The following is a 24,742-nucleotide window of genomic DNA, read 5'->3' on the forward strand; positions in this document are numbered from 1 at the left end:
CCAATCAATAAAATCCTCTTCAGACTCACAAAACAAATGCAATGATGCAGAATGCAGGAAGATCACAGGCCAATGGGTAAGAAGTCTTGTGGATCCAGTGGTGCTGTAAGCATCTCAGTGCTGGCAGAGGTCTCCATGTGGCTCCTCCAGTTCAGAGCACTATGGTAGCTCCATGTGTTTTCTCAGCTACAATGCCTCACAGAGAGTGAGTCTGTGTCCTGCCTCCAGCAAACTATTCATCTCCTACGTGCCTCCAAATGAGGTCATTGAGTTGCGACTTGATTGACAGGTTAAACTCCACTCCTTCACTAGTAATCCTCTCAAATTGACAACAGATTATATAATTACCACAATGGCTATTGGATCTTTGTCCAAAAAATCTGTTGTCTGTATGTGGATGCTTTTATATCTGATTCCCTGTGCTGATCCACTGGTCTGTATCATTATACAAGTACCAGGCTGTTTGACAACTGCAGCTGTATCGTGGTTTGAGGGTAAGTAGTGCAAGACCACCTACTTTGATCTTCTTTTTGAGGAGTTCTTTGCCTATTCTGAGCTTCTTCTGTCTCCATATAAAGTTCATCATTAGTTTTTCCATTCCTTTAAAAATTGATGCTGGAATTTGTGTCAGAACTGCATTGAATTTGTAGATTGCTTTAGGTCAGCAATTCTCAATCTGTGGGTTGCGACGTGTTGGGTTGCCTGATATATAACAGTAGCAAAATGACAGTTATGAAATAGCAGCATAAATGATTTTATGATTGGGGGTCACCAAAACATGAGGAACTGTATTAAAGGGTCGTGGCATTAGGTAGGTTCAGAATCACTGCTTTAGGTAGTATTGAAATTTTCAGAATATTGAGTCTCCCAATCCATGAACATGGGATATTCTTCCATTTGTGTTGCTCACTTTGGGTTTCTTGTAGTAATGTTCTAAAGTTTTCTTTGTATAGGTCGTTTATTGTTTGACTAGGTTTATCCCTAGGTATTTCAGCTTTTGTGTGGTTATTGTGAATGACGCTATTTTCTTGATGTCTTTTCAATATTCTCATCACCGGTAGATGGGAATCTAATTGATTTCTGGTATTCTTTTAGCCCACCACTCTACTAAACTCTGCTATTGTTTCCAGCAATCCTATTGTACACACTTCAGGAGTCTTAATATATAAAATCATATTGTCTGCAAATAGTGCAAGTCTCACTTCTTTGGCCCAGTTATACTCTTGATTCCTTGCCTTTGTCTAATGGTCCTGGCGAGGACTTCCAGCACATAGTTGAATAGATGTCCAGATAAAATACCTCCCTGTAGGTTCTCTGATTCATTGTTAACACTTTCAGCTTGTCTCCATTGGGTGTAATATTGGCTATTGGTTTTTCATATATGGCCGCTATTGTGTTGAGGATTTCCCCTTATAATGCTATTTTTTTGAAAGATTTCATTAGGAATGGGTGTTGGATATTGTCAAATGCTTTTTTTTTGCATCAATTGATATGATCATATGGTTCATGTCCTTTTTCTTGTTAATATGGTGGATTATGTTAATGGATTTTCAAATGTTGAACCATCCCTGCTATCATTGGTATGAATCCCACTTGGCCAAGATGCATTATATTTTTGATATGTTGTTGGATTCTGTTGAGATTTTTTGCATCTCTGTTCATGAGGAATATCGGTCTGTAGTGCTCTATCCTTTTGAGGTCTTTGCCTGGTTCGGGTTTGAGGGTTATGCTGGTTTCTTGAGTGAGATTTGAAATATGATGACCTTTTCTATGTTCTGGAAGTGTTTGTGTAGGATTGGTGTGAGCTCTTCTCTGAATACTTGGTAGAATTCTCCTGTGAAGCCATCTGGACCAAGGATGTTATTAGTTGGGACTTTCCTCGTGACCTTATCCATTTCTTTTTTGGTTGCTGGTTGATTCAAGTTCTTAATATCTGTGTTATTCTGGGTTGACTAGAGAAACAAATTCATTGACACTCATCCATGTGTAAGAGAGAACTTTATATCAATAAATAATTATGCATCAATAAAATGTCCCTGCCTAATCCAAAAGAAGTCCATAAGTAAGATATTGGCCTATACGTCTGATATGAGCCCATGAATTCCTCTTCAAACTCACGCAGCACATGCAATGATGCCGAATGAAGGAAGATCACAGGCCATTGGTGCAAAGTCCTTGAATCTAGTGGTGGTAGAAGCATCTACAGGGCTCTGACTGCCGTCAGCATGGCTCCACTTTGCTTGTCAACAGGAATGTGTAGCAGAGAGAGAGTATGTCCTGCCTCTAGGAAGAATGAGAGGAAGTCCCAGAATTCTCAGGAGAAGGCCATGATCATAGGAGGGATCACTAGGCTGTGACCTCTTGACAGGCTAGACTCTACCCGTTCGCTCAGTTTATCAAGTTGACATGTAATTATGTAACTTCCACAGACCACCCCTTGCCAACTTAACACCTATACACAACTCTTTAGCACTATATAATTATTAAAACATGGACAGTAGTAAAATCATATTTGTATTGAACAGGATAAAACTAAAATGCATACAGTTCAAAATGTGTCACCCTCATTTAAACATAAAACTCTATAAATGAACAAAGCAAAAATAGTCTACACTTAACAATTACAGTTATCTGAACACCTGTACTTTAATTCTATAATCGCATGAATATATCCCCACTCATGAATGTTTGTAAGGCAACCACTTCGTGCCTTTATCTGACCAGTTTAGGCTACCCAATTTCTATATTGCCCACTTACCGCAACCCAGTGCTCTGAGGAGACAATCATATAAGTGATGTGTTCATACATGGTAGATTATAAGAGAATGTGTGTTACTGAGTTGGAGAAAGCAGGTTTTGAGGTCATTGTGGTTGGGGTCGGTGAGGTGTATATTAAGAAATCTACCAGAGTCACTTTGACCCTGTATGTTATATAGGGAGAGGACCATTCTTCCATTATTGTGTGTAGAACAGAAGGCCATTTTGTGAGTTTCTGCACAACTCAATACTATCCACTCTTTGTGTGTGGTCCCAGGTTAGAAAAAGGCTACTGGGATGGGGGTGGGGCAATATGGGGCCTAGAGGGGATTTCCAATAAGGAGGCTGTCTTGCTAAGGATGTGAAGTCCTAGTGTCTGCTAGATGCCTCTGTAGAGGAAGGGGGGCTGTAGAGAGTCACTGAGTTTTTCTGGAGAGTTTCTGGGAGATCCTGTGTCCTTGTGGTGTTTTCCCAAATTCTGAGATGCAATGAGTAAACCGAGTACCCAGCTGCATTTGTTAAGATAAGATTGGTCCCAAGGAACTGTTTGTGTTTAAAGTAATTTCATCACGATGTTTCTGTTACACTATGCAGGCTATGCACCCCTGCCTCATTAATATATAAAGCTGTACTACTGAAATTAAATTTGCCTTTGGATCATCAGTCCATTGACCACTCTTTCTCTTCAGGTTGTGACACATTGCAGCTCCATAGCACTAGACGGTAACAATATAACACTTATAACAGGGACCTGACGGGGCTCTCAGCTGCCTGGAATTGTATTAAGGAGTGACGTCTTCCCTAAACCTTCATTTTAGGTCAAATACGTGGAAATGTCTCACATCCAGACCAACTCAACTACATCACCCTGTCATTGATATTGTGGAGTGACCCCCCACCCAGCCAATGTGGGGCGATTGTCAACAACTACTCTAGACTCTCTTTACAGCTGAAGAGCATGATCACATTCACAGGGAGAGCCAGAAACAGGTCTTTGGAAACAGTTGCGTTGCCCAGGAATGATTCCTGGGAGTTGGGATCTACTCTCCCCTGTGTCACCCTCATTGGAGCCCAAACCTCCCTGAAGGTAGGGAATGCCTCCACTCCTACTGCCGGACTCTGATACTGCCCCATTAATTTGTCCAAAGTAATTCGTATATTCAGGGAAACGATGAGCGCCCAGCAGATTAGTTAGAAGGTTATTTGATGCCTACTGGCTAGACCCCCAGGAAACCCGGAGGCACCAGATAAGCGCAAGGCCATTAATGTAGCTTTTGTGTCCTAGGCTCCACCAGACATTAAGAAAGGGTTACAGAAACTAGAAGGTTTTGCAGGGGGGAAATATTGTGAATTACTAGAAATGGCAGAAAAGACATAATAATAGAAACCCACCAGAAGAGGAGGAAGCCAAAGCAATGGCCAGAATCCTAGCCATGACCATGGAGAGACCAGAGCCAGGCAGGCAGAACAGACAGAATACACATGAACCACTAGGGAAGAACCAATGTGTCTATTGCAAAGAAGAGGGACATTAGAAGTCCAACTGCCTGAAACGACCTGCACTCAACTCAGCCCCACCCGGTGGAGACTCCACCCATTCCAGCCTTAGAACTGGAATGAGGAGGTCGGAACACCACTGTCCCCCAGAAGTCCATGATTATCCTGAAAGTTGGGGACAGGCCTGTCACATGCCTTGTAGACACAGGGCAACCACCAGGTCCTCAAGGAAGCAGCAGGCCCCATCAGCAAAAAGAAGACTACCATTCAAGAAACAGCAGGCAAATTAGAAACTGTCTCTTGGACTAAGCTTAAGGGGGTGACCAGCTTTCAACCAGACCATCCCCAAATAGCATTGAGTGGGCCCGAAGAAGAAGCCCCCTGTTAGGTCTCTGTGACTCTTCCTTTGAATGACAGCTATCGCTTGACAGTCACTGAGCCTTCCTCTCTAGCATCTGAGGAAAGTCTATTGACTGAAGTCCAGGGAGTTTGGGCAGAAGTTAACACCCCTGGGCTTGCAGTCCACATGCCTCCAGTTGTGGTTCAGCTAAAACCCGGAGCAAGTCCAGTGGCATTCCGCCAGTACCCCGTCCCCTATAAAGATAAGGAAACAGGCCTGCCAACCTCAGAAGGGACTGAAATTAAAAATAAAGAAGAAATTGTTCAGCTGTTAGAAACCATCTGGACGCCCAGTAAAGAGACCGATATGCATTGCCCTGGCCATGACAAAGGAACAGATCCAGTAGCCCTAGGCAACCGAGAGGCAGATGAAGCAGCTGGAGGCGCAGTTTTAAGAATAGTCCTGGTACTGGCTGCCTGACTGCCCACCCAGCTTCCAGGAAAGTGAAAGTAAAGGCTGGTGAAGCAGCTGCAAGCCTGTACTCATCTACACTCTAGCAATTTGGCAGGACTAGTCCAATTAGATTACTGGGCACCCCAGCTCGCCAAGACAGCAGAAGAAGTCATAGTTTCTGCAAGTAAATGCTCGACCTCTCCATGCTCCACAAGCTGTACAGACCAGAGAACCAGGGTATGAGTTAGGAAAGCACTGGGAAGTAGATTTTATAGAGATTAGACCAGGACAATGGAATTATAGGTATTTGTTACTTTTTGTAGGCACCTTTTCAGGTTAGGTAGAAGCATTCCCCCCAAAGAAAGACACTGCTCAGGTATTATTAGGAAAAAGGTATTAGATAAGAGAGTCCCTAGATGGAGGGTGCCTGATCCCATTGGGTAGAACAGACCTGGATTTCTTGCTAAAACTATACAAACATTAAGGAAAATTTTAAGCACAAATTGGAAATTATGCAGTGTCTATCACCCTCAGAGTTCAGGGCAAGTGGAAAGGATGAATCTGATCCTAAAAGAGACTCTAACTAAACTAGCTCAAGAGACCAGCACTGGGTGGTGGCTCTCCTGCCTTTAACATTGTTACACATATGTTGTACCTCATTTAAAGCCCTGCTACCACCTGGTTTGTCTGGACTTACTCCTTGTTTGTATGCCCCTGTTTTCAACCAAAACAAGTACTCTGAGCTGTGCATATTAGTTCATGTAACCCCCCAGGTGTACCTCTTTAGTGGGACAGAAGGACGAGAACACTTGGGCATGATCGCTGGAGCACCCGATCTCACAGAGCCGCTCCTATATTAGTGTCCCCTTAGAAGGTCAGACAGTGATGGGATGGATCCTCAGCCCTAGGCACCTCTGTTCTTGTTACAGGCCAACAAGGTGGCTCATACATAGCCCTGAGAGAAGATGGTTGCTTTTATGCAAACAAAACTGGAATTGTTAGGGAGACCCAAGCAGAACTAAAGAAAGGAGTTAAAGTTTGTGTATGCTCCCCAAAACCAGGAAAGAAAGATGAGGAATAGGAAGGTGATAAGAGATGTGATGAAGAAGAAGAAGAAGAAGGAGGAGGAGGAGGAGGTGGAGGAGGAGGAGGAGAAGAAAATGTGATAAAGACATTGACATTGTTCTGAGTCATAAGTTTAAATTGTTTTCAGTGATAAGGATGTTGAAATTGTTCTGGGTGAAATTGTTCCGCTCTGTACCCTGCACAGCTTTAGAAAAGTCCCAGCTCCAGCAGAGAGCTGTTCTTTTAGCTCCTCAGCATTAGCTATACAATTAAAAGGGGGGACTTGTAGAGAGTCACTGAGTTTTTCTGGTGACTCTCTGGGGTGCTTGGAGACACTGTGTCCTCATAATGTTTTCCCAAGTTCCTAGACACAATGAGTAAACTGAGCACCTAGCTGTGTTTGTTAAGATTAGTCCCAAGGAATTATTTGTGCTCAGAGCAATTTTATCACGATGTTATTATTACACTATGCGTGCTATGCACCCTTGCCTCATTAATATCTGAAGCAGTGCTTTGGAAATAGAATTTGCCTTTGGATCTTCAGTCCACGGGCCACCCTGTTCTTCAGGTTGCCCTCACTGCAGGTCCCTACCGCTGGGTGGTAACAGAGCCGCCTCGAAACACAGGAATACCAGGTCTCAGTTCCTCAGGTGGGAAAAGCAGTAGAGTAGTTTTCTTTCACAAAAGAAGATAGGGGAAAAAAATCTAATATGCTCCAGAACCCCCATTGGGGTCAAGTTGTGTTCCATCTTATCAGAGAAGGATCCCATTTGAGTTAGCTGAGAGTTTTTACTTGCGGCCATTAAAGCTGTGCCCTTGCCAAAGGGGAGGGGAGCAGGTCCAATAAGAGAGTGTATACTAGGAAGTCTCTGCTCCCAGGGCTGTGGGGAGTTTCTGAACCCAGGCTCTCTGTGGTCTGCCAGGGTTTAGGACCACGGGTTCCACTTGGAAGGCGATCTGGCTTGTGATATTCCCCAGGCTGGCTGGTCACAGAATCAGGAGAGAAGGGAAGGGGCTGGCACTCTTGCCCCACTGACACTGCTAAGGTAAGGGAGAGAGGAGACCGCAGTGAGTGTGGCTGCAGTTTCTATGGTTGAAAGTTGAGCTCTCAAATAATCTTGAAGTGCTGAGAGTCTAGGTCCCATGTCTAAATTCCCAGAATTGGCCTCCTTACCTGTCAACTTTGGGGCCACACAGGGGAGTTCTAGGAAGGGGACTTTATCTTGGGGCTGTCTTCCTGGAACCCAAAAATGACTTTCTGATAGTTTTATGCCAGTAACAAATAGTGTTCATTCTAACATTTGCTGTTTAAATGAAAATTCTTAATTGCATATAATATTTTAATTTTAAGAAACAATCAGAATCTAACTTATAGCATGTGACAAAAATTAATTTCATTAAATATATGGATCATCACACAGATTCATAAGGTAAAATCTGGTATATATTGAGTATTACTATTGTACAATGAAATAAAATTTCACCATAAAATATACATAAACTATATAGATAAGAGCTAGGATAGAATAAAAACCCTATGACAATTTCAGCTTTGCTGATTTTTATAAATGAGAGAGATGTTCAGTCAACGGTATACGAATTGTTAGCATACACATTAAGAAAGCATAAATGTAACATTAAATGGAAACCAATCATTTATGTGGTAATCTAGTGCTAGTGGAGTTATATTCTTATGCTGTGTTGAATAGAATGGAAGACAATACCATTGAATCTATATTGCAATGATGTTTTTTTTTCTCTCTTGTAAGAGATTACTATAATATATTCAGCTGGCTGCCTTTTTAGAAATTCTTTCTATAATATAACAATAATAATAATGGTAGTACTAGAGTTTTATAGAGTGTTTGTCTTCCAAGATGCTCTGTGTTTACATTTACATTGCCTCATTTATTTTTGCAACACCCGTGTGAAGAAAGGGAGGTCAGACTATAGCTTTCTCATTTGCAATAGGTGAAGGCAGCAAAATGAAGCTAAATAACTCATGCAATAACTTGCAAAACTCTTAAGGATCTAGGTCTACTAATTCCTAAAGAATTCTTAACCTTTTCCATGTTCCCTGACTAGTGGCTGTGATTAGAAAAATAATGATATATCAATCCCAATTAAGTTAAATTTTCAGATAAAGAAAATAAACGTGCCTTTAGTTATAGGTATGGACCATGCAATATTTCAGAGATAATTATGTTTTACTCTATTTTATTTGGTATTCCTATATTTTATCTGGAAAACTTAACAAATGACCAGGAGGAAATGTGAACACTAATTAAATGATTAAAATAAGCAGAATATTTTGACTTCAACAATTGAGTTAACTCTTAAAACTCTTCTTTTCTGTAAAAAATTATTACATGATTATTTTTGAAAGCTGTGATATTTCAAAAGAGTGTGATTTATTTCTAAACTTATGGATAAACAATATTGAAAAGAAAAAATTGATTTAATTTAAAAATCCTGATATTTTCCATGAAAAAAATCAAATGAAGTAAATAAAATATATCAGGCAAACAATGTTGCAAGACAAGAGACCAACATAAAGAGTACATTTAATTTTATATTATTACAATAAAAATCTGAAAACAAAATGACAGAAAAACTACTACTTCCAGTAGCAACTATACATAAAACATTGAAATGTTCAGGATTAAACACATCACAAGTGCAAATATACATTGAAAGCAGCAAAGAAGTTATATATCTAAGGTAATTGGAAAGATATTCCATGGTCAAAAATTCAAAAGATTTAATTTCTTTTAAAGATGTCCATACTCTCCAAATTGAGCTACATATTCAAAACAAGTTTAGGAAAAATCAGCTTATATTATTAAAGAAATTGACTAGTTAACTCTAACATTTATTTGAGCATAAAAGGGAGTAAAGACAGTGAAAGCAACTTAAAAAAATAAAACAATATTCAACATTCCAAATTTTCATTTAAATATTATTCAGCTACAACAATAATTATAGATGTATATCTATACAAAGACATATTGAGAAGTGAGCTAAATCAGTATCTTCAGGTACAAATTTACACATTTATGTTCAATTGATTTTTTTGTCAGGAATACTAAAATGATTTAGTTTGGAAAAGAATAATCTTTATAATTAATGGTGCTGGGATGACTGGATACTTACACACAGATGCATAGTGCTGGATTCTTACCTTGCCATAGTAAGAAAATAACTCTAATTAGATGACAAATATAAATGTGAGCACTAAAACCATACAAATTTTAGAAGAAAATAGGGTTTCTCTTTTGAAATCATGGTAAGCAATGAATTCACAGATGTAACAGACAAATGATACAAAAAACAAAATATTAACTAGAAGATGATCCAAAGTAAGATGCTTGTGTTTTTTAACATATCATCATCAAAGTACAAAGACAACTGAAAGAATGAGTATAGAGAGGTCTGAGGGGCTGGCCCCAATCCCAACTATGTGGACAGTGACCCCCTCCCACCAGAAGAATTCACTTCAGAGGACAGCAATGAAGCTACAGCTCAGAGAGAGGGACATGTCTGATCAGAACACAGGGGAGCAAAGGAAGGGGGAGGGAGAGAGAGTAGAGCACAGACTGGCCAACCAAGCTCTGAGGATGATATTCCTGCCCAGAGCAGCCAATGCACTGAGAGGTTCAGAAGACCAGCCCCTCCATGAGACATGTCATCCCTCACTGACCCATAGTGCTGTGGGAGACAACACTGGAGAAACAGTGTGGGAATTGTGCCTGATCTGACCCCACCACAACAAGGTGAAAAACTAAAGGTGTGCAATAGAACTGTAAGGGAAATAGAGCAATGAAGTCCCCTGAGAATACCAAAAATGGATTTGGGGGCCAGGGTGTGGCACCCCATCAGACTCGACTAGAAAAATACTCCTAAAGGTCAACATACAAACCTGGAACCATTTATAGGCTTTTCTCATTTTGTTGTTGGTTTTTCTTGTTGTTGCTTTGTTTTGCTCTGTCTTGTTTTAGTGCATATTATCTCTGCAGGTTTATCTAGATAAGATAGGCAGGATAAATAATCCAGAGGAGAAAACAATGGGACTATGGTTCTGGGGGGACATGGGAGAGGGAAGACGGGGGTGGGGGGAGGAAGTGGGTGTTAAAAAACCCAGGGACAAGGGAATAACAAGTGAATTAAAATTGATGGTGAGGAGGGCCTGGTAGCGCTTGATCAAGGGCAATGTAACTGAGAGGAATTACTGAAACCCAACTGAAGGCTGAACATGATAATGGGACAAGAAGAAAGTAATAGGAAATAAATAACTAGGAGGCAAAGGGCACTTCTAGAGGTCTAAATACAGCTATGCAAATATGTAAATATATTTATATATGACAGTGGGGAAATAGATCTATGTACATGTATTTATAGGTTTAGTATTAAGGTAGCATCTGGTCATTGGGCCTCTACTCAAGTACTCCCTCAATGTAAGAACACTGTTCTATTAACCTGGCATTCCTTGATGCCCACCTTTCTGACAGGATCACTGGAGAGAAAGCAGGTGCATAAGCAAATGTGATAAAGAAAGCTGATGTCGCCTGGCTATCAAAATATATAGTATCTGGGGTCTTGAAGGCTTGAAGATAAACAAGTGGCCATGTAGCTCAGAAGCAGCAAAGGCCACATGGTAAAAGCACACCAGTCTGTGTGATCACGAGGTGTGGATAGGATCAGGTATCAGGCATTACAGCTCCAGAACAAAAAATCATATCATTGTGAATGGGGGGAGTGCACAGTGGAGACCCAGAGCCCATCTGTAGGCAACTGGACATCCCCTTACAGAAGGGTTGCAGGTAGGAGATGGGCCAGTCAGGGTGCAATATAGCATCAATGAAACATACAGCTTTCCTCTAGTTTTTTAATGCTTCCTCCCCCACACTGTCATGACCTCAAGTCTACCTTACCAGTCTCTCTAGACCAGAGCATGTAAGCAGATAAAGATCAGAGCTGGAAACACAGGGAATCCAGGTCATATAAATCCCTCAGGACCAATATTGAGAGTAGCCATACCAGGAGGGTAAGGGGAAGGTAGGGAGAGAAAAGGAAAACTGATAACAGTGATCTAACTATAATCCCCTCTCAGGGGGGTGAAAACAGAAATTTGGGTGAAGGGAGACATCAGTCAGTGTAAGACATGGAAAAATAATTTATAAATATCAAGGGTTCATGGGGAGGATGAGAAGCTGATACCAAGGGCTCAATTAGAAAGAAAACATTTTGAAAATGAGGATGGCAACAAATGTACAAGTGTTCCTGACACAATGGATGAATGTATGGATTGTGATAAGAGTTGTACGAACCCCTAAAAATATATTTTTAATTAAAAAGGAAGAATGGGTGAAAATATTTTCCAATCATAAAACTTGGAAAGGACATTTCCCTGAATGTATAAAATATTCTTACACTTTAACAACAAAGCTGTATCAAATTAACATAAATTGAATAGATCTTTATCCAAATGTGTCATAAAAATCACCAATATACTTAATAGCTCTCAATATAATTAGCTACTAGATACATAGACTGTCAGAAGTACAACCCATTTGGCTTTGAATAAGTACACCTAGAATGCTCCTTGAAAGAAAGTAAGGATATGGTGAGTTGTGTCACCTATTGTGGACATGTTTTCGGTAAGCCCCGCCCTGGAGAAGGACATCACACTTGGTAAAGTAGAGGGATGGAAAAAAAGAGGAAGACCTTCCATGAGATGGACTGACCTGGTGGCTGTGACAGTGGCTTCAAACACAATGACAATGGTGAGGATGGTGCAGGACTGGGCACTGTTCCGTTCTGTTGAGCACAGGGTCACTATGAGTAGGAACTGACCTGACTGCACCTAACATAACAACTAGATCACTGAACATCAAAACATTGTGCAATACCTTAGCATCTCTTAGACAACATTCATAATAAATATTAAAATAATCATCATAAGAAATATGTAATAACAAATTTTGGCAAGAATTTTAAGAAGTTGGCATTTTGAATTGCAAATTGAATGATAAGGTACACAGCCACTTTTGAAAAGAATTCAGAAAATCCTCAAATATTAACCATACAGTTGTCAAATCAGCCTTGGGAATATTCTTAAAAGAAAAAATAAATATTCATAAAATACCCTTAAATAATGTTCACTGCAAATTTTTTTGTCACAATAGCCAAAATATAGAAACAACCCAAATGTTTTTCAAGTAATGAATAAATTAATGTTGTAGATCAATATTATGGAATATTATTGCCATTTTTAAAATTAAAATTTTGATTCATGCCAAAGGATGGGTCAACCTGAAAAACAGAAGTAAAATAAGCTAGTAATGAAAGACCATATCCTGTGAGTTCATTTATATGAATTATCCCAAACAGGTCAAAGGGACAGAGTAGATTAGTGACTGTTTAAAGACAGAGGGCAGGGAAATGAAAGGAGGGAGAGGGGAGTAACAGTATGTAGGGTTTCTCCTTAGGGTGACCCTATGGTACTGACCTTAGAGTGTGGGGGCAGTTGCAGAACAATTTGAATAGACTTAAGTCCCCAGCTTTGCAATATCCCACTATGGGCAACCCCTATTTCCCTTTACTTCAAGGCTTAAATCCAAGACTAATGAAGCAATTTGAGTTATTTGCCCTAGTGACTGGAACAAAATAGCAAATGCGTCAAAACCCTAGAATGGGAAATGGTGAAGAACCACAGGGGGCCCATTCTGGAGCCGGATATGCAGGTTTGGATTTGGGCAGAAATGCGGAGAGCCCTGGAAGCAGAATGGTTGCCCACCATCTTTAAACTTCATTTTTAACGAGACCAGGAAAAATTGATTTGAAAAGATTGAAACAACTTATAGATGCAACTAATTCTTCATCAGAATCCCTCTCAAAGGCTACAGGGGCAGCTTTTAAATCATAGACGTTGTGAACCTTTTCTTACTCTAAAGCCTAACTTCCCAAACATGGCTAATCATTGGAATCACTTGAGAAAAATCTGGTGACAATACTGCTCCATGGGCACCAAATGAGGAAGACCAAGGGAGAATCGAAGCACTGAAGTATGGTGGTGGCATAGAAAGCACCATGGACTGCCAATAGAACAAACACGTGTGTCTCTAAAGTAGTACAACCAGAGGCTCCTTAGAGGCAAGGATGGCGACACTGCATCTCAAGTGTTTGGACATGTTTTCAGGAGCAATCTGTCTCTTATCATGCTAGATAAGAGTTGAGGGACAATGAAAAAGAGTAAAAGACTTTAACAAGATGGATTAACTCCGTGACTGCAACCATGTCCTGAAGCATGAGAACATGGTGAGGACAGCCCAGGACCAAGCAGTGCTGATTCGGTTGCAGGTGGGTTGCTATGCGTAAGAATGATTGGATGCGGCCTAACAATAATGGCCCCATCACAACCCAGTGCATCAGAATATCGAAGGGGGGAAGTCCAGGGATCTGTAGGGTCATCTGATCATTCAAATGATCTGACAAGTGTGAAGATTGATGCTAAATTAAGATTAAATAAGAACTGTATGCACTTGTTCCTTCAGAATTTCCAAGTTTTAAAAACATATTGAGGATCCACTGAATCTTTGTCATAACCCAGGCATTACCTGTACTACAGACAGTTGAATTGCACAATTAAAAAATGGAATATGAATCCTATCTGAATATAAACATTAAATGACATTTAAACATTTATTTTTCTATACAAATGGCCATGTACAATATTCAAAATAGTGAACCTTACTTTGCATTTTCATTATTTTGCTGCAACTCAGTTTTAGCACACAGGAAGTCTTTGCCACTAATAAAAAGGGAGGTACATTAATCAATAGGAAAAAATCTGTGAATTTTTAAAGATGTTAAAATCAACAAGATCATGAAAGGTTACATTGACTTCTAGCTCTTTAGCATAAATGCATTTCTAAAAATGTAGATGAATTACCCTGACATGTCCTTTTATTATAAATTTATACTACTAACACAGAGTAAGTGCTATTTGCTCTGTTGCCTCTGAAATAACTCAGGTGTCAACCTCAGCAATTTGCTGTGAACACAGAACAGTATGTACTGTATTTTTTAATAATAAAATCATCTCTCCTACAAAACTGAACTGTTGCTAATGCTATAAGCTTGGCCCAATTTTCAATTAGATTTGTTTTCCAAATGTTCTGTGTAATGTACTACTTGAAAAACATCTATTATACCCACAGTCTGCTTATTCTTTACTGATTAAGCCTAGATCAGATCCACAGGTTCTTATATTGCCCTCTATATTTTCAATTCTTTAATAGAAATGTCTATATGTATGTCCATTATAATAAATTATAAACAATTTTAGTTCATATTTCATTCTTGTCATAGAGAAATAAATCATATAAGTATGATTAACTTATTTTTACCACCTTGATTTATTTCTTATTCATGTTGTGGGGTGTTTTGGGTGGAACAAAGGAATCAAAAGTTTGGCAGTTCGAACCTGCCAGGATATGCCTGTGAAGAAAGGAAGGCATGGAGGGGAAAACCTTGTGGAGTCCTTCTGGTCCACATAGAACTCCACTCAATGACCATTTCTGTTTGCTCATTTCCTTACAGAACTTTTTATTATAGATGTTCAAAGATATTTTGTATGAGCTGAATATTTCATCATCAGAAATTATATATAGTGACCACATGAAAACAACGTTTACACTCTCTACTTCTGAAATTGTCTTTCAAAATATATTTTAGCCAATAACAAGCTCCTGCTTATAACTTGTTGAGATAATAATGCTTAATAATGATAAATAATAACTTGAACTGTGATTACTTCATATCTTATTCTATTTCATATTCAATTGATGCTCTTTTGCTCATGTCTGGTATCTCCATAGAGATTGTAAACTTGAAGTCAGTGACTGTAACAATTTTTTAAATGCTCTGTATTTATAAGAATACTTTTCAATGCTAAGAAGATTTCTTCTTTTATTTTTTGATAAAAATGTTCTGCTTTTAAGATATAATGAATTTAGAGAATTAAAAGTGGATGTTGACAAATTTTATATCAGAAAAGTGCATGAATAACTAATGTTCTCATTATGTAAGTGAAATTGTATAAGAAGTTGTATTAAGAAGAATGTAACACTGGTGCAGATAATAGCTGGAAACACAGGGAATCCTGGACAGAGAAACCCCTCAAGACCAATAATGAGAGTAGTGATACCAGCAGGGTAAGGGAAAGGTGTGGGGAGAAATGAGGAACCCATCACAATGATCTACATATAATACCCTCCCTGGGGACAGACAACAGAAAAGTGGGTGAAGGGAGACATCAGTCCGTGTAAGACATGAAATAATAATAATAATTTATAAATGATCAAGGGTTAATGAGGGAGGGAGGGGAAAACATGAGCAGCTCATACCAAGCCTTCAAGTAGAAAGAAAATGTTTGAGAATAATCAGGGAAACAAACATTCTAATTTGCTTGACACAATCGATGCATGTATGTATTGTGATGAGTTTTATGAGCCCCAATAAAATGATTTAAAAAAATAATGTAAGTAGGTCTTCAAGAATTTTTATAAATTTGAAAAATGTTAAATTGTTATCCCCTTCAGATACTTATAATTCTTTATCATTTTTATTTCCAATGAAAAAAATAACTGAATAAAATTAATATTTTACTGTTATTTCATGTATTTTAAATTATTACTTTTGAAAATAACTTTAAAAGACATTTCAAATAGTAGGTCCTCCAAGTTTTTCAGAATGTCTCTTGTAAACATATCAAGAGTTTAGTTTCCATGTAGTCATTTACATTAAATTTTTACGGTGATTTCATTATACTGCAGGGTATGTATAATTTAATTGTATATTATAAGAATAGACAATTGTATATATAATAATTGTATACAATTATATAATAAATAATTATATACAATAACATAGTATATTAATAAAATTATAATACTTTTCAAGTTTTAGGAAAAATAGTGAAATTACAAGTGAGATGAATGTATGTAAATCATGGAGATTAAAAATATGCTATTTTATTGGATGGTTTACATAGTAAGTGCAGGCGGCCTGGTGCACAGCTGCTAAGCAAAGGACAGTTGGTTTAAACCCATCAAAGAAGGAGCAAGCACACGTGTGCTTCTGGAAAGACTGACAGCCTTAAAAGCCAGAGGGCAGTTTTACTCTGTCCTGCAGGGTCACATTGGCATCAAATCCACAGATGGATTGGTATTCAGTACCCAGTGATTGTTTCCTCACAGAAGGGCTCCTCTCTGTATAATCATTTACTTTACCAAGTGGCAAGGTTTTTGAAGACCATAGATGAATTCTTAAAATGATGAACAGAGGTAATCAATAAAAATAAGTGTTAAAAGTTGAGATCATTATGAATTAGTTAAGAAAAAATACTTCAAATGTATATGACTGGGTAAGCTCCTAAGAGACTTTTCCTGAAGACAGTTAAAAATAATCATAAAGTAAAACCAACAAAGGAGTGATTAAAAACAAGGATTTTGAAGAGGGAAGTGACATCGATTGAGTTTCCTTCCTTCCTTCCGTCCTTCTCTCACTCACCTTTCTTTTACCTTTTTGATATTTATTATTATTATTAATTCCAGCCTGAGAGCAGGCTATTATATTACTTCAGTATTGTAGATCAGCGATACATCTCAATGTCCACGATACGGCCTGTAAATTGGAGTCTATGTCCTTTGGACACTGTGCAAACACCAGATTAATACCTACAGGAAGGACTGTGCATCTAGTTGTTCTAGTCAGCCCTCCTGCCTTTGTTGAAGCTGCTGGGAAGCTGCATAAATGGGCACCTAAGGTAGGGGTGCCTGAGAACTGGCAAAGGAGCAGGGTGAAAGGAAGGAAGTGGGGATGGGGCAGGGTTTCCCAGCTCCACTCGTGCCTCTGCTCACTTTTCCATTTTCTATTTGCTTCTCATGCAAATAAAATTCAATAATCAATTTGTCTAGCTAACCATATTAACAGAGTAAGGAAATATACAAAATATGAGCATTCCAAATGATATACAAATTTGAAATCATGCACCCTAAAAAAGTTCTCAGAAAATTTAGAATACAAGGGTTAGTTCTCAATTTTATAAACTGCATCTATTATAAAAATAATAGATTATTAATCACTTTGCTCTAATCTTGTGAAAAAGACACTTCCACCATACATTCAAATATTGCCTTTGAGCTTACTGCTATTGCAAAAAAAATCAAGGGACAAAAAGTAAGTTCTCCACTTTGCAGAAATTGACGTTATTTTCATATGAAATTTCATATGAAAATGTAAAATATTTAGGGTATTCTAAATAATCTTAAAAATAATTTTTAAAGTTATTATAAAACTGAGCATAAAACCACATCTATTAAGACAAAATAGAACTTGGATAAGGAAAACAGCGCAGCAATATATCAACACACATATTCAGCAGGTGCCCAAGCAAGCAAGGAGAGAGAAAACTATCATGAAATGATGCTGAAATGATTAGATATCAATATGAAAGAAAATTTAAAAGAAAACAAAAAATGTCCACTCTTGACTCATAAAATACCAAAAATATGATTTATCATAAACTTAATGTTAAATGTTTAAACCATAAATATTAGGGGTAAGGTAGTATTTTTAGAAAGTTTATAGAAATCAATAACTGTTTAAATTGATAAATTATTATCCATTACTATAAAAACTTTATGCAACCAAATATTTTTCAAGAAAATAAATAGATAAGGCACAGACTGGGAAAGCACAACTTTTATCTATCATACATCAGGATATATTAAAACTCATGCCTGCTTTTTTTTTTCAGTCAATAAAACATTTTTATGGCAAATGTTTTAAACAATACTTAAAAAAACACAAACGACTAATAATTGTATGAAATGCCCCTGATATAATTCAAAATCAAAGTGATCATTCAGTATAAAGCATTCACTACTGTTCATGCTAGGTGCCACCCAGTCCGTTCCACCAGTGAAACAGAATAAAGCTTTATCTTCTTTTGCCATCCGCACAACCATGGTCAAAACTGGGCCCACTGGTGCAGCCAGTATCAGTTCACCACATTGCAGGTCTTCTTCTTAGTCCTGAACACTCCACCAACAAGAATGTATTTCTCCAGAGACTGATCTCTCCTGATGACATTTCCAAGGCAAGTAAGACAAATTATCACTATTCTGACTACTAAGGAGCATTCTACCTGATTGTTCTTTGGGGACACCCTGGTAATTCCACTATGTTTACCACTAACAAATTCCAAATGTGTCAATGTTGATCCAGTTTTCCCTATTCATTATGCAGCTAGTGCAGTGAATGAAAATATCACTGGATGGGTCAGGTCACCTTAGTTCTCACAGTGATAGCTCCGCTCTTCAACACATTACAAGTTTTATGTAGCAGGTTTGTAATGCAATAAGCTGTTCTATTTTTTCACTGCTGCTTCATGAATTTGATTGTGGATCCAAGTAAAATTAAATGCTTGATAACTTCAGTCTCTCCTACATGTATCATGATGTTGTCTGTCCACTTGTGAGGATCTTGGTTTCCCTACATTGAGTTGTACTCCATAGTGAACACTGTAGTCTTCGATCTTCACCATCAAGTATTTCCAGTACAAGCAAGGACGTATACTTTATGTATACCATAGCTTGTTGATGACTCTTCCTCCTCGCTTGACATCACATTCTTCTTCATATAATTCGGCATTTCTGATTATTTGCTCATTATACAAGTTGAATAAATATGGTGAACGGATTCAACTCTGACTCACGTTTCTTGATTTTAAATCTGGAGTTTCCACTTGCTTGTTTCAAAAGTTTGCCTTTTGCTCTATGTCTCAATTACACAAGAGAGTAATCAATGGATATTCAGGAAATCCTATTCTTAGGCATGATACCCATAGTTTTTAATAATCCATACAGTGACATACTTTTGCTTAATCAATAGCACACAACTATATACAATTCTGATACCTTCTGCTTTCAGTCAAGATCCATTTGACATCAGAATGAACCCCCTTGATTCCAAATAATCTGAATTCAGTTTGAGTGCTTTTCAGTCTTGATCAACGTACTGCTTCAATCATTTGTGAAATATCTTCAGAAAAAATTTGCTTGCACACAGTATTAATATAGTATATTGTTTGTTAACTTCCACACTCTGCTGGGTCTTTTTTTTTGGAATAGGTACAAATCTTGATCACTTGTAGTCCATTGGCCAGGAACTTGTGGTCCAAATTTCCTAGCCTAGATTAGTAAGTACATACAGGCTTCGTCAGCTTCTGGCAACCTTTCAATTGGCATTTCATCAATTCCTGGAGTATTGTTTTTGTTTAATTCTTCAGTGAAGCTTAGACTTATTCCTTCAATATTGTTATTTCTTGATCATATTATATCTTGTGAAATTGTTGAACCTCTACTAATTTGCTATTTCTTGGAATGGTAATTCACTGTGTTCCTTATATCTTCTTTAGATGTATCCTGAATTACTCAATATTTTCCCTTTAGGATACTTCAATAATCCAACCGGAGACTCAACCTTTTATCCAGTTATTTCACGTTGAGACAGCTGAGCATTTTTACACTTTGGGTTTTCTAACTCCAGGTCTTTGTACATTTCATTATAATTCTTCTTAGACTCGTGAAAATTATCTATTTGATTCTTTACTTCATTATTTATTCCATTTGCTTTAGCAACCTTATATTCTAGATCATATTTTAGAGTTTCTTCTGATTCACTTTGGAATCTTTCTTTTCTGTCTTTCCAATAATCTTGTGTTTTCTTCCTGTATGGCACTCTTTTTTTTCCCTTGTTCTTTTAATGGGGTCTCCTCCAGCTCTTATCACAATCCATGCATTCATCCCGTGTGTCAAGCACATTTGCAAATATGTTGCCATCATCATTGTCAAATAGTTCTCTTCCCACTTGAGCCCCTGATATCAGCTCCCCATTTAATCTCCCTCCCTTCCCAGACCGCCCTCCCTCACAAACCCTTGATAAGTTATAGATTATTATTTTTATATCTTACACCTTCTTCTGTCACCCCTCACCCACTTTTCCATTATTTGTCTCCCTGGGAGGGAGTTCTAGGTTGAGCCTTATGATTGATTCCCCATTTCTCTCCCCACCTTCCCCTAATCCTTCTCTCATCTTTACTCTCTTTGTTGGCCCTGAGGAGTTTATCTATCCTGGAGTCCCTGTGCTGTGGGCTCTTATCTGTCGCAGTATGCATGTTCTGGTCTAATCCAAGTTTTAAGGTAGAATTGAGGTCTTGATAGTGGGGAGAAGAAAGCACCAATAAACTAGAGGGAAATTGTGTGTTTCATTGGTGCTATCCTGTGCCCTGACTGGCTCATCAATTCCTTGTGACCCCTCTGTGAGGGGATGTCCCATTATCTATAGATGGGCATTGCATCTTCACTCCATGCTGCTCAGCCTCCCCACATTCACATTGGGTATTCTGGGTCTTAGATGCCTGATACCTGATCCCATGGACACATCATGATCACACAGGCTGGTGTGCTTCTGTGCATCTTTCACGTGGGCTTTTTTGCTTCTGAGCTAGATGGCCACTTGTTTATCTTCAAGCCTTTAAGACCCCAGGTGCTATATCTTTTAATAGCCGGATACCATCAAATTTCTTCACCATATTTTCTTATGTACCCTTTGTGTCTTCAGCGATTGTATCAGGAAGGTGAGTATCATGGAATTCCAGATTGTTAGAACAAAGTGTTCTTTTCTTGAGGGAGTACTTGAGTTGAGGCTCAATGTTCATCTACAACCGTAATTCCTACTATATAGATATGAGTACATAGTCTATTCCTATCTATCTATCTATCTATCTATCTATCTATCTATCTATCTATCTATCTATCTATCTATCTATCTATCTATGCCTTATTTAGACCTCAATAAATGCCCATTGCCTCCTGTATCTTTCCTATATTTCTTTTATTTTTCTCTTGTTCCACCATCATGTTTGGCCTTCATTTAAATTTAGTAATTCCTCGCTGCTACATGTCCCTTAATTAAGCCCCATTAGGCAGCTTACACCCTTTTTTCCATTGATTTTAGTTCACTTGTTGTTTCCTGGGTTGGTTCCCACCCCTTTCCTTATTGCCACCTCCCCTTCTTACATATCTCTCTGGAACCATTGGTCCCATTCTTTTCATTTTGAAATTATTTATCCTGCCTATCTCATCTAGATAGACATGCAGATACATTATTAAGTTCAAAACCAAGGAAAAGCCAAATAAAACAACAAAGGATGTCAAAACCAACAAAACAATAACAATAAAAAACACAAAATAAAAATAACCAAAAAAAAAAAAACCAACCACTGACATAAATGGAACAGCCTATTAATAGTTCAAGGTCTGTGGGCCTCTGCGAGTGTTTTCCAGTCGAGTCTGATAGGATGCCACACTCTGTCTTCAAAGTCTAATTTTGGTTTTCCCTTGGAATGTCATCACATCCTTCCCCTTGTTGCTCTGTTGCAGGTCCTCAGTGTTTCGCCCCAGGGTGACGGGGTCAGATTGCGCATTATCTCTGCAGTGTGCTGTAGCATGTTCTTGATGTCATCCTCTGCTCATCTGCTCTGTGGGCATTCGTGTTTGATGCATGCATCGAGTCTGTCCTTGTGGCGCTCGTGCTCTCTAAATTCAATAGAGACAGACTCAAGGTTATAGTTTGACTCTTATTCACATGTTCTCATTTCCCTCAGGTTCACTACGGACTCCCATACGAGTAATTGATGGTTTGTTTCAATGTCATCTCTTGGATTTTTTATCTAATAGGATTTTTTTAGCTAATAGGAGTGTTTAAAAAATATTTGCAGTGAATTAATTGATCTTGTAAATTCTATTATACTATCTTTAAGATTCTTTCTATTACCAAGGCTATATTTTTCAACTAATTATTCCCTTTTCAAAATTTTTCATTCCAACCCCTATCAATAATCTGTGCATTTTTATTGCCTTTTAATAATCTCAGGCTGCAGAAATTTGTAGAATTCTATCATTAATAGAACATTGGTTTCAGTTGTTACAATTTGAATAATAGTTGTATTAACTGGTCATCTTTGTAGCCTTATAAATATTATAATATCACACATTGCATTTTAATTCCAGATAGATCTTGAAATGTTCTCTTTTATGAGTGTGATGCTTTTCCTTCTAAATTTCTCATTCCATCATAGTAAAGCATTGCTGTGTTGTCATTAGGTGTCCTTGAGCAAGTTCCAACCACACTGACCCTGTTCACAACAGAACCAAATACTGCCTGGTCTTGTGCCATCCTCACAATTGCTCCTAAGTCTGAGCTGATTGTGGGAGACACTGTTATAAATAATCTCATTGATGGCCTTCTTCTTTTCTGCTGCCCCTCTCTTTTACCCAGCATAATGTCCTCCCCAGGGACTGGTTTCTCCTAACAGCATATCCAAAGTACGTATTACAAGGTATTGCCATTTTTGCCTCCATGAAACACTCAGGCCCTAATTCTTCCAAATCAGATACGTTAGTCCTTTTAGCAAAACATGGTATTTTAATATTCTCCAGCACCACAACTCAAATTAATTGATTGCTTTTGGTCTTTTTTATTCAATGCAAAATGTTCACATGCACATTAGGCATTTTAATATACCATGGTTTGGGTCAGGTACATCTTAGTCCACAAAGAAACATCTTTGTCTTCAATACTCAGAAGAAATCTTGGGCAACAGATTTACCCAATGCAGCTTAACTTTTCATGTCTTGACTGCTATTTCTATGGACATTGATTATCAATTCAAGAAAGAAAAATGTGTGACACCTGCAAACTCTTCTCCATTTATCATGAGGCTAACTGTTGGTCCAGCGAGGAAGATTTGGTTTTCTTTACAGTGAGATAGAACCCATTCTGAAGGCTGCACTCCTTGATCTTCCTAAGCAAATACTTCAAGTCACTCTCACTTTCTGCATGCATCCTTAAAGGATCATGATCTAAAAAAAGCCTGTTAACGGTGACTACCAGGTGAATCCTCCCCGCCCCCTTTTACCCAGACCTTTGCTGTAGAAGATCATTTGGTGAAATTTAAAGAAGCCTTTGATAGATTATCCAAATTAAATAATCCACTGACTCTGTAAGGCCTGATGCATGAGATTGGATTTCTGGCAAAATTGTAGAGAGCCACACATATTCGAAGTATCCACCGTTGAGCCAAACAATGCCATCTTTGAAGTCTTGTCATATAAATTGCTCCACACTTAAAAATGATTGAATGAACCTCTGTTGGTGACAGATGCATCACAACTATCTTCACTCATTGAATGTGCTGTTGTCCAATAATTGAGAGAAGTATCTGAGTCTTATTTTGGTACTAAAGTAAATCTACAGTCTTGACAAATTCTATGGGAAAAATATTGAATGACGCAGGAAGCATCAAAGGAAGATGGAAAGAATGCACACAGTAACTGCACGAAGAACTATTTGACAGTCCGCCATTTCAGGAGGTAGCAGATGAGCAAGAAAAATTATAGTGAAGGAAGAAATTCAAACCGCATCAAAAGCATTAGCCAAACGAGGCTCTGGAAATTGATAGAGTATCCTTTGAAATATTTCAGCAAGCTGAAAAAGCACTTGAGACATTTAGTCATCTACGCTGGAGAATATGGAAGAGAGCTAATTGGCCAATTGACTAGAAAAGACCCATATTTTTGCTCATTCAAAAGAAAAATGACTCAACTGAATCTATAGAACGGTATCACAGATATTGCGCACAAATCCAACTTTGCTTAAGATCATCTAACAAAGCTTGCAGCAATACATTGACAGAGAACTACCAGAAGTTCAGGCCAGATTCAGAAGAGGTTGTGGAACACAGTATATCATTTGTGAGGTCAGATGGATCTTGGTTCAAAACAGAGACTATAAGAAAGATGTTTACTTGTATTTCATTGACTCTGCAAAGGCATTTACCTGTGTGAACCAGAATACACTGTGGCTCACCTTCAGAAAGAATAGGATTCTAGACATTTTATTGTTCTATGAGGAACCTGGACATGGGTCCAGAGGCAGTTGTGTGAACAGAACAAGGGAATTCCTCATGGATTAAAATCAGAAAAGGCATGCTTCAGAATTGTATCTTGTCAGCATACCTGTTCAATCATATGCTAAGTGAATAGGCAGAGAACCTGGATTATATGAAGAAGAATGTGATATCAGGATTGGAGGAAGGCTACTAACTTGCAATATGCAGATGACACAACCTTGCTTAAGGAAAGTGAGGAGAACTTGAGCACTTGTTGATGAAGATCAAAGATTACAGCCTTCCTTATGATTTACAACTCAATTCTAAGACTAAAATCCTCACAACTAGACCAATAGGCAGCATGATGATAAATGGACAAAAGGTTGAAGTTGTTAGTATTTCATCTTGCTTTGGTACACAGCCAATGATCATGGAAGCAGCAATCAAAAGGTCAAAAGACATATTTCATTGTGTAACTCTGCTGCACAAGAACTAGAGTACTGAAGAACATGGACATTACTTTGAGGACGAAAGTGTGTCTGATCCAAGCCATGTTGTTCCCCATTGCCTCGTATGCATGTGAAAACTGGACCTTGGATAAGCAAGACTAA

Source organism: Tenrec ecaudatus, chromosome 11 (genome assembly GCF_050624435.1).
Source record: "Tenrec ecaudatus isolate mTenEca1 chromosome 11, mTenEca1.hap1, whole genome shotgun sequence".
In the NCBI taxonomy this organism is placed as follows: Eukaryota; Metazoa; Chordata; class Mammalia; order Afrosoricida; family Tenrecidae; genus Tenrec; species Tenrec ecaudatus.